This window comes from Callospermophilus lateralis, chromosome 19 (genome assembly GCF_048772815.1).
Source record: "Callospermophilus lateralis isolate mCalLat2 chromosome 19, mCalLat2.hap1, whole genome shotgun sequence".
Taxonomy (NCBI): Eukaryota; Metazoa; Chordata; class Mammalia; order Rodentia; family Sciuridae; genus Callospermophilus; species Callospermophilus lateralis.
In genome coordinates this window covers 14,389,890-14,404,553 of record NC_135323.1, presented here as the reverse complement: position 1 = coordinate 14,404,553, position 14,664 = coordinate 14,389,890, and the positions used below count along the sequence as shown (strand labels likewise).

At 39.6% G+C, this 14,664-nt stretch overlaps 1 protein-coding gene across 2 annotated transcripts in view; it reads left to right on the top strand.

Moving 5' to 3' along the window:
• The window catches only part of Dcun1d3 (defective in cullin neddylation 1 domain containing 3), a 33,350-nt gene that overhangs the window by 5,595 nt on the left and 13,091 nt on the right, over positions 1-14,664 (top strand). The window contains exon 2 of one of the 2 annotated variants that reach the window (XM_076840314.1): positions 6,357-6,460. The exons of the other annotated variant lie outside the window; for it this stretch is intronic. The gene's annotated coding sequence lies outside the window, so the exon portion shown is untranslated. The remainder of the gene's footprint in view (positions 1-6,356; positions 6,461-14,664) is intronic. 2 annotated transcript variants of the gene reach the window in all.

Sequence of the window (14,664 nt, the reverse complement as noted above, 5' to 3'; positions counted from 1 at the left end):
TCCATTTTGCCCCACTGCTTGATTCTGAAAAAAGTTCTTATTCTTATAATATTCTTGTACAGTGGGCTTTCCCATAAAATTTCAGTTGAACAAAATGTTCTGAAGATGAAAACAGATTGAATGGCAGTGATTTTAGTGGGAAAACAAATCAAGAAAGTTACAGAGCCTTCTCAGCACTAATTCTTATCCTCTCCATTACACAGCCTCTTTTAGTCTGTGTAGACATTCAGTAGAGTCTAAGTAAATCCTGGTATTGGTTTTCTATATTCCTGGTTTCTTTACCTAAACATTTTATCACAAACTATTAATCTTCTAAATAGGACTCTTTCTATATATAGCATGGCATGTGTGAAGCAATTTTATTAATGACTAATAGGATGAGAGTTCCCCAGTTTAGAGAGGTTGTGGATACTAACTTGGAGAGCAGGCTTTTCCCCCTCAAAATATTTCTGAAAGTTGTCACACTACATTCAAATAGGAGTTGAGGCTTTTTTTTTTTCTCACTTAAATCTTAAGCTAATTGCACATGCTTTAGAGAAGACCTGTGTAAAATATTGACCCATGTACAGTATTTCCTTTACCCAGTGATCTGCCCTGGAATCTGAACAGGAAAATGAAGGTATACCCACTGACAGAATAGCTCTGTGGAAATAACCACAATGAGTATACACTGGTTTTTAAAAAATATTTGTAAAGCAAATTTACTTTCATTTACATGCTTGCTTTCTATCCACTGGTTACCTTGCTCATTAAACAAGGAAGAGAGGTTTTGGATACATCTTTGGGGAGCGTGCTAGCCCTCTAAAAGCATGAGTGAGTCCTGAGTGGCAGGATCAAGGGTCATGCTAGAAGTTTCAGGCCCTATAAGGGTGGATTGGAGTGGGGGGGAGGTTCTCACTTGTGGTAGTATTATCTTTCTTTTTTGGAAGTGGAATTGAGGAGTTAAAAAGTGATTTAACGAATGCTGTGTCCATCTTTAAGAGTGTTTCCATGGTGCTGGGCGTGGTGGCGCATACTTGTAATCCCAGCAGCTCAGGAGGCTGAGACGGGAGGATCACGAGTTCAGCCTTAGCAATGGCGAGGTGCTAAGTAGGACTGGGCATTTGGCTCAGTGTTTGAGTGTCCCTGAGTTCAATCCCTGGTACTCACCGCCCCCCCCCCCCAAAAAAAAAAGTTTTCATGGCACTCTTGCCTTAGCAAATAAATTTTTCTTAGACCTAACTTGTCACTTGTCCAATCATTTATTCAGAACAGTTGGTTATAAGTTATGGCCATGAGCTGGACATTTCTGCTTGGGGTTTCCAAATCTTTATGAAAGAGAAGAATCTAAAGGCTTTTCAGGAGCCATTTAGGTGATTCTGTTGGGGGGGGCAGAATTAGAGTTAGGGGAGCAGACCTTTATAGGAACAGAGTAGTAGAGGAGGGTATTGTGGCCAGGGGATAGTGGGGAAGAGACCTGTTTTCAGTGGTCCAGCTGGGAAGGGCTAAAAAGTACTAAATGGCACTTACTGAGGGGACAGTGGGTAGGAAAGATACAGTCCCACATGATTGCCCAACTCAGGGAATACCATTTACTAGGAGGGGGACAGGGACCTGTGGAGTTATGCAATATACTGGCCCCAATCAGGGCCCTGACCACAAGTCCTCTGTCCCCCAACTGGAAGGTATATTTCTGCTGCAGAGAGAGAGGAGTGTAGGGATGTAGTGGTTGGTTTGACTAGCTTGGTCTTCAAGACTCCCTGGTTATTTGTGATGGTCTGCTTATGGAGTGCTGGCTTTCTCTTTTAGATTTATGTCACTTAGGACTTTATATTCACAAATCAGAAGTTGGTAAGTAAGATGGGAAATATAATGATCTGTTAAGGTTTGGGTTAAGAGTGTGTGTGTAAGGAAGAGAACAATAGATAGTGGCTGTTGTCACATAACAATGTCTGCAGTTCAGTGTGAACAGGTAAGCTCTTGAGGTAACACATGATTACTCTCTCCTGAAACTAGAGTAAATATGCAATAAATCACTTTAAAACTTGTCTGCATTTTTAAAATTTAAAATTTTTAAATTTAAAATTTTTAAAAAATACCATGTCTGCATTTTTAAAAATTTAATTTAAATTTTTTTTTTTTAAATTTTGGTGGTACTGGGGATTGGCTCTGTCACTAAGCTGCATCCCCAGAGGGGCCTCCCACCACTTTTTTCCTCCAGCCCTATTATTATTATTATTTTATTTTGAGACAGGGTCTCACTGTTGTCCACACTGCTGACTTTGAACTTATGATCCCTTTCCTCACCCTCCCGAGTAGGTACTTTCACAGTCATGCAAAACCATGCCTGGTGCCATGTTGTGTTCTACTGAGGTGCATGTGAATCTGCCAAAAGAGTGTGATTTCTTACTAGTGCAAATTCAGCAGTGCTCTGAATTGGTGACAGGTGAAGATTTCATGATTAGATCAAGCCTGGGAAGTGGCTTCTAAGCATCAGTGAAGTTGGCTTTAATGTGGATCTGTTTTTCTGTGGTGTGTCCAAAATGTGTTTCTTAAATAATAAAAGACACATCAGTCAGGAAATTCCAAGAGTTTTATAGGAGTTGGCAGGAGCCAGGAATGAGGGACAAAGACAGAACATATTTTTTATTATACCACATTTTCCTCCAGTTTTGTAATGGAATAAGGCTACCTACAGTTAATTTAGATGACACTTAGCAATGTGCATTATTATTTGATGGTATTTTTTGATATCCAGGGTGCTGCAAACAGTTGAATAACTCAGGTTACAGGAAGTGAACTTCCCTCAATATAAATGGCATTCCTAGGACTGGAGATGTACCTCAGTGGCAGAGTACTTTCCTAGCATATGCCTGGGTTCCATCCCCAGCACTGGTTTAGAGGATTTTGGGGTGGTCGCATTCCCAGAATGTGCTATATTCTTAAAACTTCACAGTACGCTGGTGCACTAATTCTAGACCTCCCTAATAGAAGAAAAAAGATAATGAGAAATTAGATATACAGATATCACATTACCTTTTAATATGATTTTAAAACAGTAGATATATATAGTGCATTGGTGAAGAGATTAGGTATAGAGTCAATCCGGGTTTGAGTCTGAACTTCAGCACCTACTTGCAATTTGAACTTGAATGAGCCACGTATCAGTTCTATTATGTGTACATTGACAGTAATCTCTGGAAATAAGTGTGAAGATTCAATAAGATAATGCATTTGAAGGACATGGCATAGGACCTTTGCATATAGATAAACATTTAATAATATTAGTTATTGTTAGCTACATGGCATACATAGCTAAGCTTACCTGGATTGGCAGCTTTCAAGAGGCTAGGAACTATGTCATTTTACCTCTTCCTATAGTCAAAGTATGGGGCAGTGTATAAAACATTGCTAGGCACACAGTAGATACAAGTTATCTACTGCTTGAAAATAAAACCTGCCCTTTGGGTATCTGGGAAACACATGAGTGATTCTGTAATGGAAACTTCCAGCCTGTTTCCAAAGCTGGCCTAAAACCCAGAGATGGAAAATCTTCCTCTTGAAACCCTATAGAGCCTGCATGAGTCTAACAATGGGACAAGGGGTCAGGATACTGTTGGATCAAAAATTGGGAAACTGATCCAGGAGACATTTTAATCTTTGGCCATATGCCTTAAAGTTCAGTGAGTTGGGCAAAACCACATGAGACTTTGGAAGGAAACAAGGTTTTCTTTTAGCAGGTCCAGATAATCTTTGACAAGAGAGTCAGCTGGTAAGTGCCATGTTATGAATTTGCTTCTTGGGAGAAGTGAAAAGCCCACATCCACACGCAGAGGGCTCACTGACTAGTCTCACTTGTTGGTGAATTCTACCGAGGCCTGGTCTCTAACTTGGTTAGCTCAGTTAAGTACTCTGGAGAGTACTTAAGTAGAACCACCACTGGGCAGTCCTTGAGTCTAGCCTGGACTCTGCCATTATTTGCTGTGTGACTTTGGGCAGGTCATATCCCCTCTTTGAATTTGTTTCATTAACTGATTTTTTTTGGGGGGAAGGGTACCAGGGATTGAAGTCAGGGGCACTCGACCACTGAGCCACGTCCCCAGCCCTATTTTGTATTTTATTTAGAGACAGGGTCTCACTGAGTTGCTTAGTACCTCGCTTTTTGCTGAGGCTGGCTTTGAACTTGTGATCCTCCTGCATCAGCCTCCCAAGCCTCTGGGATTACAGGCTTGTGCCATTGCACCCAGCCTTTAACTGTGACAAATGGTTTAGGACTAAATTTCTTGAAGTGTGGCTTTGGTTACACTTACAGTATATGAGCTGTTCTTATGAGCACTCAAGGGTGTGTATTTTTGTCTCATTGACAGTATACAAGATGATTTTTGGTGGTATGTGATGATTACTTTTAATTTATTCTAGTTTTTAATATGTATTACTGAAAACATAACTAGAATATGACACATGTGTCCACCTGGATATTTAGGCTTAGAATAAAGCTAAAGTAGATAGAATTTTTTTAAGCTTAAAAAAAAAAATCTCATGAACAGTAGTTGGGATGGAAAATGGACATGTAAATCATAAAGGTGGTAAGGAATGGCTGAAGTTTGTAAATTTAAAGACTCATTAATTCTAGTGCAGTGCCAGATCTTAATGTTAAATCTTTGTGGTGATGGCCACAGTCCAGCAGGTCCAAATTTGAGTGGGCTTATAGACTTTTCTAACTCAAGCAAATTAACAATTTTTATTTTCATAGAAAAAATATTCATAGGTTGTATAGAATTTAAAATGTCATAAACATTAATAGCGCTGCCTTTTTTTTCTGTTCTATAGTACTGGGCATCAAAACTGGGCGTTGTGTATGCTAAGCAAGAACTCTACCACTGATTCACATCCCCAGCCTGTGCTCCCCTTTTTTAAAAACAATAAAAAATGAATAATATTGTATCCTTCACTGTTAGCATTTTCTCTGCTACCTGGATTGATCTTTAGTTCCATTCACTCTTTGATGTTGGGACTCCTATGGTAGAAGTTAGGGTCTGACTTGCTCTGTTGGGGAAGAAGAAGAAAAACCCTTGACTGCTTCCCTTGCACACAAGCCAGGGCACGGATTCAAGGCTCTGAAAGCCGGAAGCTCTGCCTCATCTCAAGAGCCAACCTGTACATTACTTACTGCTGGTAACTGTTTTAGAAGGACAGTGTGACATGTGCCCTAAAGTGAAGTTAAACACTGAGGCAGACAGTTTTTAAAAATCTCGTTTCACTTTCTTTCCTGTTGCTCATGATTTAACGCAGTGAGGAGGTCTTGAAGGCAGACTAGTAGTGGTGAAAATGATACCATCTATTGTGGGAGGTGCTTTTTTCAGTAAAACCCCAGAATAAAACTGAAATCTCTATTGAGCAATAGAGGTTGGGAAAGCTGCTTCCAGATGTAGTCTGTGTTTCTTGATTTTTCTGCTTTTTTAAGCCTTTTTTATCTATCGTTCCTGTATATTTTCTGTGTATCTTACCACTGTCATCTCTCATCATCTACATACATTTGGTGGTTGGTATATGTTTTTCAAGTGATCTTATTCCAAATTTACTCAGCATAAAGGACCATGGATTTGTTATTGCTCCCTGTTATAAATTGTTTAATGTTTCAAATGATAATTTTTGAAAATTGCTTTAAAGATGTTTTCAAGTCTATTTCCTTTCTGTGCCAAATGTTACAGGATTAGTTTAATATTGAGGAAAATGGTGATAATGATGTAGCATAAAGTTTATCTTCTACTTCATTTGTGTAATATAAGATATATAAGATTTCTTCTTTTTTCTTTCTTTTTCTTTTTTTTTTTTGACAGAGCTGGGGATGGAACCCAGGGCCTTGAGCATGCTAGGAAGGTGCTCTACCACTGAGTTTCACCCCCTGCCCTTTGTATGATTTCCTAATGAGAAACTCCTCTTATGTTCCCCAGCTGAGGTGGGATTTAGTGTTCCATGCTTCAAATCCTTATATAATTTTGATTTTTTTTCATTTTCACTGTCTTCTGAGAACGGCTATGACTTGTGTTACTGGTACATTGGGGAAGTCTTTTACCTAAGGTCATATACGTTCATATATATATACACACACATATATATATATATATATATATATATATATATATATATATATATATACACACATATATGTATATACACACACACACACACACACACACATGTACATACACACGCACACACACACACCAGGGCCTTATGCATGCTTGGTAAGAACTGCACCACTGAGCTATACCCCAGACTGTTCCTTTTTTAAAAAAAATTTTTTGAGATAGGGTCTCTCTAAATGGTCTTGCTAAGTTGGGACTGGTCTCATACTTGCCATCCTCTTCCCTCAGCCTCGGGAATAGCTTCCGGGATTACCAGCGTGGGACACCACTTCAGGTTTTAAGGCTGTTTTGCCGGATTAAAAATCTTCATTCCCAGAAAGATCTACTTCATGGTATGCATCTGCAGCAATTTTATTTGAATTGTAACCAGTTTACCTCTCTCCTTGGATGTAAAACTCAAAAGACCACCTTACTCAGGGCAGATATATATCAGGTTTCTGAAATAGTCCATTCCCTTAGTACAATAATTGATGAGTCTGGATGAATTCTGAAAGGGAATGGGCATGGTTTGTGACATTTGCCCTTGCTCCACAGACTAAGTTTTGTAAAGCCCTTAAAGTGGGGTTATTTATTTCCTTCTCTCCTTGGAAAATTGCTATTGGATCAATGTGTATTGGTTAAGCTTTCTTGTGGGCAGCTGAGCAGTAGGGTTTTTAGAGATGAGAGCCACATGAAAGAAGATGATTCTTTCCCAGTCATACAAATAATTATCTCCATGGTAGTATAATCTCCATAAAAGTATAAGCATATGAAACCACTCAGTTAAAAAGATGATACATAATTCAGAGGAAAGTTGTACAAACATGGTGGTAGAGTTCAGTACCTTTCCAGGCTGTTTCCAGGACCACTTATCATGATCTTCTTATGGTAGAGTAAACTTTCAGTTCATCTAGAATCTTTTTGCTTCTAAAATAAAGAGTTTTGGGGATGTTGGAAACTTGAACTTTCCTGGAAAATTCAAATTAAAAAAAAAAAAAAGAAACACTTAACTGAAGATTTAATCTTTAATTCGAACTTTAAAACTTCCCTAGGCAAAGAACTGAAATTGCTCAATCTCTCAGAGCATTTGCTTTTCTAAGTATATAGTTCTCAACTATTGCTTGACCCAGCCAAAAGAGCTAATAAAAAGTTATGCAACAGGTTAAAATCTTTCCAGTTGCCTTTCCCCCTGTTTGGAAGAAATGATTTTTTTCGTTCTCAGTAAGTAATTTGGTCCAAGCCACTCCCCTTTCTTATTTGCATATTTATTATTTGCATACAGTGCTGAAATTGATTCACTCAATACAAAATTCTAAAGCTTTCCAGCATTAATACTTCTGACAAAACCTGCTTAAGCAAAAGAGCTTTGATTGCCATAACAGCTTAAAAGAGCAGAAATTTTTAGAAACACACTTTTAACATTGCTCAAGATTTCTAAACAGATAAAAGATATTTTCTCCTTAAAAAGAGCCAGACTTTGTGGTTTTCCAGTTAGAAGTATATGAATGAGGGACTGGCTTTCCTAGATGGAATGTGAATCATTCATAGGGGACTTCTGAAACTCAAAACCAGTCTTATAAGCTAGAAAATTTCGGCCTCCAAAATGTAATCCTCTCAGGATTACATAGGATCTTCGTAGAGAAGCGTGCATAGTGTGACCCCAGGATTTAAATATGTAGTGTTTTCGAAAGAAGAAATGTGTTTATATGCTGCCAGCTCTTCATTCCAACAAATTGGAGCGCCTCTAGTTCTTCAGGACCTTATAGTATTTTAGGAACATCAGAAGCAAGAACAATTAAGGTTGTAAAATCAATACTATAAAAAAAAATCAGTTGTATAAAAGAAGGTGCTGAGAGGCATAGAGACACTTGGTCAGCAGGAAGGAGTCCTGTAGGAAGAAAATCTGAGCTAGACTCGAAGGACCAAGAGTAGAGAACAGGGAATGAAGAGATATTCCCAACAGTACTGATGGTGCACGTAACCCTATAGTGACAGGAGAGGCCCTGACGTCTTGGGGAATGGCAGATGTTGCAATGTGCCTGAGATACCTGAGATGAAAGGGGAAGAATAATGACAGCAGTTGGGGACAAATCCAGAGGAGCCTTGTATGCCTTGTTGAGTTTGGATTTTGTTCTGTAGATGAAGGGGAATTTATTTTGAGTAGGGACAAGGCATGCCCACATTTTTGTGTGTGTGTGTGTGTGTGTGTGTGTGTGTGTGTGTGTACACTACAGTGGCTGTGTGGAGAGATTTGAAGTAGTTAAACCTTTTGTGAGGGTATTACAGTAAAGACAGCAGAGGCCTGAACTAAGTCAGTCACTGTAGAATGGGGAAGGATAGATATTCAGGAGTTAGAACTTAAAAACCTGGCTTATTCTGATAAAAACTAATTTGTTCCATTTGGCTCAGTAGACAGAGCAGTGCTCTGCTCCATACAACCACACAGGAACCCAGGCTGACATAGGAAGGCTCCACTATCTCATATTGTACCGTTTGTATAGTTTGGGTCACTGGCTCGGCTCACTAAGGGGGAAAGATGGGTGAGATGTCATGTGACTAATCTGTGCCTGGGCCTCAAAATAATATCACATCTGCCTGCAGTCACTGAGTCATTTCTGCCTACAGCCCATTGGCCAGAAATAGACACATTTCCCCATGTAAATGAAAGGACACTTGGAAACAGGGTAGCTGATAGAGTGTTGGCTGAGCTCCCTTGACTCTGTCATAGAGTAGGGACTTGTGTAAGCTGCTTTATTTCCGAGCTCATTTCCTCGTCTGTAAAATAGAGATAACAGTAGTACCATCCTCCCAGGGTAGCTGTGGAGATTAAATGCTATCATGACTGGAAAATGTCCAGCATTGTGTCTGGCACATAAGAGGTTGGAGGAAACCTTCAAATTTGGTCTTGAGATTTTCATTCTATGCATGTATGTCACTGGAGGGTCATACCAACCAGTTTAAAAATAAAATGTAAAAGATATATGATAAATCAGAGTGCATCACAGGAGAGTAAATAATATTGTGTGAAACTTTATTAGGTCATGCATGTGTTTACATGGGTGTATTAGGTCAGGATGTAGAATGCATTTCTCACTGAAGGTTGTAGCTGCAGTTTGAAAGCTGCTGGGCTAGTTCAAACTCTCATTCTGAGTAACTGAAAGATATGGAGCACCAAAACATACAGAATGCCACCCTACGGTGGTGTGCTTTTTGTGAAAGAGGCAGTTTAAAAACCTGCATTTTAAAAAAATGTCTTTGAAAGCATTTTCCTTAAAAGAAAGAGTAGAACGTGGGGTTAGATTTTAGCTTTGCCACTTTTTAGCAATGTCGCCTTAGGCAAATTATTCGCACTTAATGCCTCAATTTTCTCATCTACAAAATGGTGAAAATAACATCTACCCTCTGGGGTCTTTGCGTGGATTAGTTAGTATGTGCAAAAATGCTTTTAAAATATAGTTTGGTACATAATAAACCTTAGGGAAGTATTTGTGGATATTATTATGTAAAAGTAATGAGTAATCTGTTGTAGTGGTGCACACCTATAATCCCAGCAGCTTGGGGGGGGGGGGTGTGAGGCAGGAGAATTGCAAGTTCAAGGCCAGCCTCAGCCTCAGCTACCTAGTGAGACTGTGTCTCTCAAAAGCATATGTGTGTCTATGTATACACACACACACACACATACACACACATACACATACATATACACACACACACCATGGGCTGGGTTGTAGCTCAGTGATAGGAAAAAAAGGGATGTATAATGTGCATGTAAGATTTGAGCAGTGCAATAGGTTCATGGTAGGTGGTTATTTTTTATTTGATTCTTTAGAAAGTGTTTCTTAGGTGTTTCTTCATATTGCCTTACACTCTTCTTCCCTTCTTGGAGCCTGCAGTAATGTCCTGTTTCTTTTATTCCCTTGTTATATTTGTTTACTTGTGACTCATGAATGTTTGTGTTCCTTACGAATAAATACTATTGTCATTCATTTAAACCTTAAATATATAATAGAATAAAGTGTTTTATTAAAAAAAATGTCATTGCACACTTAAAAATTCAGTCAGAAAAACTTACTGAGGGAGAAAGTAATGAAGCATTTTCTTTTCTGGTTCATTTTTTTGGCCTGGAAGAAAACAGCGTCAGTTTTTTAAGATTGTTTTAAGTTTGACTTCTTGCAGTGAGCAGTTAATGTCAGCAAACCAATTTGTAGCGAGAAAGATGACTGTGCTTTTTGCTAAGCAGTGGTGGATAATGACTCTTCCATTTTGATAAGCCCATTGGCAGTACTGAGTTGAAACCTGGGTGAATAGGAGTTAATCCTGGTTGCCTGGCACAAATGAATTTGTTATGTAATTTGGTACCCACAAGCCCTTTCGGGAGGTCTTTATTATCATGACAGTATCCATCTAGGCCTGAAGGTGAATTTTGTTGTTCTCATCTAATTCCACCAGAATGGGGTAGCACCAAATACCTGCATTTGGCTTTTGCTTTGACACAAGGGTGTGTTAATCAAGAATCAGCATTAGAAATTCAGAAATATTTTAGTGATTTATTAATAGTTTAGAAGGTTTTTCTCTCTCCTTTTAACTGATTTAACTTCTAAAAAATGAGTCGCATAATCAACATTCCCTCTGACCAGCCTCCGAAAGGTCTATTAATGCTCTGTGTTGTAGTTGTTGCTGCAGTTCATTTGTGTCAGTCCTGCCACTGCTGAAACTAATGCGGAAGGGGTGTCAGTTTGGTTTTCCATCACCTGACACAGTGGACTCCTTAAGCCTGGCGTTGGTGGACATCCACTGTTAACAAGCCTGTACTATTTTTTATGACTCACTGAGAAGTCATGTGGTGGTGTGATCCCCATCCCCAGCTACCAGCACTTAAACTTGTAATTTTCAATGTATTGTGTTAAAACAAACTTCTAATTCTGGCTATTTTTCTTTTTGATTTTAGTCCTAAAATTGGAGGCTCTATTTTTATAAAGCAGGCTCCTATAAAAGTCACCAGTGTTGCTATTCTCTCTCTACCCCAAATATCATAGCTGGGCCTGGGGGTGGGGAGAGCACGAGCTGGCGGTTTCACAGGGTAAGCAGAGTGTGTGGGCCTGCCAGCCAGCGGGGGTGGAATTTGCTCTTTGCTTTCTTGGCAAGTGCCTCTGGCTTTGGAAGCCCTGTTTAGGACTTTAGATCTTGGTCTTTTCTTGCCATCCTATGCCCATTGTCTCTGGTGATTCTACAAGAGATGGAAGACCTTTATTGCCCACACTCTTACCCTCTTTGCCAAGGTACATGCTTCAGTTGTCTGAATCCAAAGCTCTTCTGCCATTGAATGAGTTTTTGTAAATAACACAGTGGTGTAACATTTTAAGAAATGTAAAACTGTGAGCCCTTCTGTTTTAAACAGTTGAATCCCTATTTAAAATAAGTAGTATGCAGTGTTCAGAGACGGTACTGGTTTTTATTCTTGCATCTCAGACCTCTTTGATAGGATGCCTTCGTTTATTGAAATGGGAAAGACTGTTCACACCAGTACCCGAAAGGTTTTCACTGGGGCTTTCTAGAGTACTGCATGGAAGTAGCCTCAGTAAACCTTTTGACTTACGTCCTTGGTAAAAGAGGAGGCAGGAGAGATTTCCATTATTAATGTGAATTTTTCCCAAGAGGCCGAGGTGCAGGTCAGAAAGAGACAGGTTAAACATCTCCCTGTTTCAGCTTCAAATTCTGACATTTGCTGTGTGGGAGGTGAAAATCAACTTGTAAAGTGTCAGGGAGAGATGGAGCCTTATATTGCTGACTGAGAAACTGAGAAGCCATGTTTTATCACATTATCTAAGAAACTGATAAGGGAAGGAATAATTGGAGCAATGAGACAATTTATTCACCTTCTTTCCTGAAGCTAGCAGGGTGCTGGGAGTGCAGAGGTCTAGGAGAAATTGGATCTTGAGAACCAACTCTTGAGAAGTTCTGATCCTTAAAACTCAGCCCCTTTACTGTTGAGTATTTGTTAACATCAGCATTTAATTAGAATTGGTATAAATAGCTACCATTTGTTGAGAAACTGTTCTAGGGAAAGTGCCAAGCATGTCAGGTTGATCATTTATTCAATCATGAGTTAATACACTTAAAGTGATGGACAGGTGCCTTGTACAGAGGGAGTTCTCAGTAAGTATCAGGGATCATCATTCAGTACATACTTAGCAAACACTTGCTGTGTGCCACATAACTCAGGTGCACATGATAAAAATCCCTGTGAGTAGTGGAAGCTGGCAATAAATAAGTCAACAAATAAGAATTTCAGAGAGTGGCATGTCTTGTGAAGAGATAAAACAGTGTTGTCCTGGGGTGGAGTGAAATGACACTTAAATTGGTCGGACAGGAAATTCATCTCAGCATTTGAACTGAGACCCCTCAGATAGGAAGGAGCCGTTTATTCTTCATAGTGGTCTTTTGTTTTTCCTAGTTTTCAGGTGAGAAAACTGAGGTATAAGGTGGTTAAAGTGTGTGCTGGAGAGCCAAGAGGGTCAGATTATACAGACATCATCATTCTGCAGCTGAATCACTTTTTGTTCTTCCAAAAAGGTACAGGACTGTGCTAGAGCAGCTGAAGGAGCTGCAGTATTTTGAGTGAAGGGGTTGATTGTGGTTGCAGTACATGCTAAACAATGATGGCAGTTCAGGGAATTGCTGGTAATTCTGTGGACTCCCATTCTTGGATGCAAAATTTGTGTGTGTGTGTGTGTGTGTGTGTGCGCACGCGCGCGCACTTACAGTTTATTCTGGGACCCATAGCTATCCTGAGGTTTTCATATGTATCAAAAGATCTTATTGGCTCTATTGCTTTTGCTTTGTTTTAGAATTTTCTCATACTGGCTTTTCTTAAAATAGGGACTAGCTATGAGGATAGAGTTGGATTAGACAGCACTTCATTGGCCCTGAGGTGTGGCAATTTTGTCAGGTCATGTGGTCGGTAGTGGGCAAGAACTGGTAGGGATCATCAGATGCCTTACTTTGCAAAAGGTGTAGAGTTCTATTTTGATTTAATTATCTGCTCATCTCTATACATGTATCCTGGGGCTTCATGCCATATAATCATTTGTGAAAATAAGTAACTGTCAAAAAAAAAAAAAAAAAACAGGCTGAGCCTCAGGTTTCAACCTGCAGGGAATATATTTCCAATAAAGACACAAAACATGAACATTTCCTGTCACTGTCTTAGAAACTTGAACACTTTCTAAATTTGCTCCTCAGCACTTAAAATCAAAAAGAGATTGTTTCAGTGATAGTAATTGAAATCAAGAGTGTAGCCAAGTTCCGGTCAGTTCTGTTTCATAGAATGTGGTTTAGATCAAATACCCATTTCAGCTGGAAGATTGTTATTTTTCATGGGAAAAGACTTCCAGAAGCTCTTACTTTATAGCTTTGAATGTTGGGAGGAAGCTTCACCTAGGGAAGATGAGCAGGACAGAAAATATGCCCACAGTACAGCAAAACACCTGTAAGTACTCTGGGGCATGTCTACTTCGAGAGGGCGAAGATTGTGAAAATGTGCAATTGGAAAGGTTCTTCAGGCTTGTTAGTCCTACAGTCTTCTAACTAGCATCCTTTGAGTTGTAGTGGAATTTGACAGTTTTTGTGAGCTAGGGATCTTTGGTCCTGTTGTTCAGCTAAAGGTTCTCACATATTGGGGTGAAATTGTGGCCTAGCAAGTTGGTCCTGGAGCATGAATCAGAAAGTCTGAGTATTAGATTTTCCCTTTCTGTGCTCTGTGAAGTAGAACTGAGTGAGTGACATAGCTTGGTAGGGACACTTTCAGTTGTAACCAAAACTAACATCTGGTCTGTGCAGGAGGGAATTTACTTGTTTATGGCTCACATATTTTTGAAGTCCAGACTTTTATCTTACTCTAGGTATAGTTGGATTCGGGGTACAAATAATGCCTTGAGAATTCAGTTTCTCTCTGTCTTTGGTGCTACTTTCTATTTGGGGATTTCATTCTTGGGTTCTACCTGCATTAGAGCTGAGACTCATGTAGTAAGGAGGGCCCAAATAATCCTCACACTGACCTTTGATAGGCAATGTTACTTTCCCTGGTGGCTGTGGTAAGAGGATGGTATCTTTAGTGCTGCGATTCACTTTGACTAACTTGGGTCACCTGCATATTCCCACTCCAATATCCATTGAAGCCAGGAGCATATGAAGTTTTTGTGGTCCTAGTCACATGTTCCATTATGAACCCCACCCTGCCTTGTTGCCAAGACTGAGGGGCAGGGACCTACTGGTGAAGTTGGGTGATCCCTGATCAAGAGCCAAGCTGTTGGGGAGGAAGACACAACTCTGCTACATGAAGTGATATCCTTTGATCCAGTCTGTGACTTGAAAGCACGTAAAAAAAGTCCAGCCCGTGAACCATTTCACGGCTTCCATGTTTCCCATTCAAGTGAACCTTTTACTCTCTGGGAATGTAATTCTCTCTGGTTCTGGCTAGCCCATGGGCCAGAGGCTAAACCTTTGGTAAGGGGACAGTTACTCATCAAACCTTCAGATGAGTCTTTTTCTCTTTTTG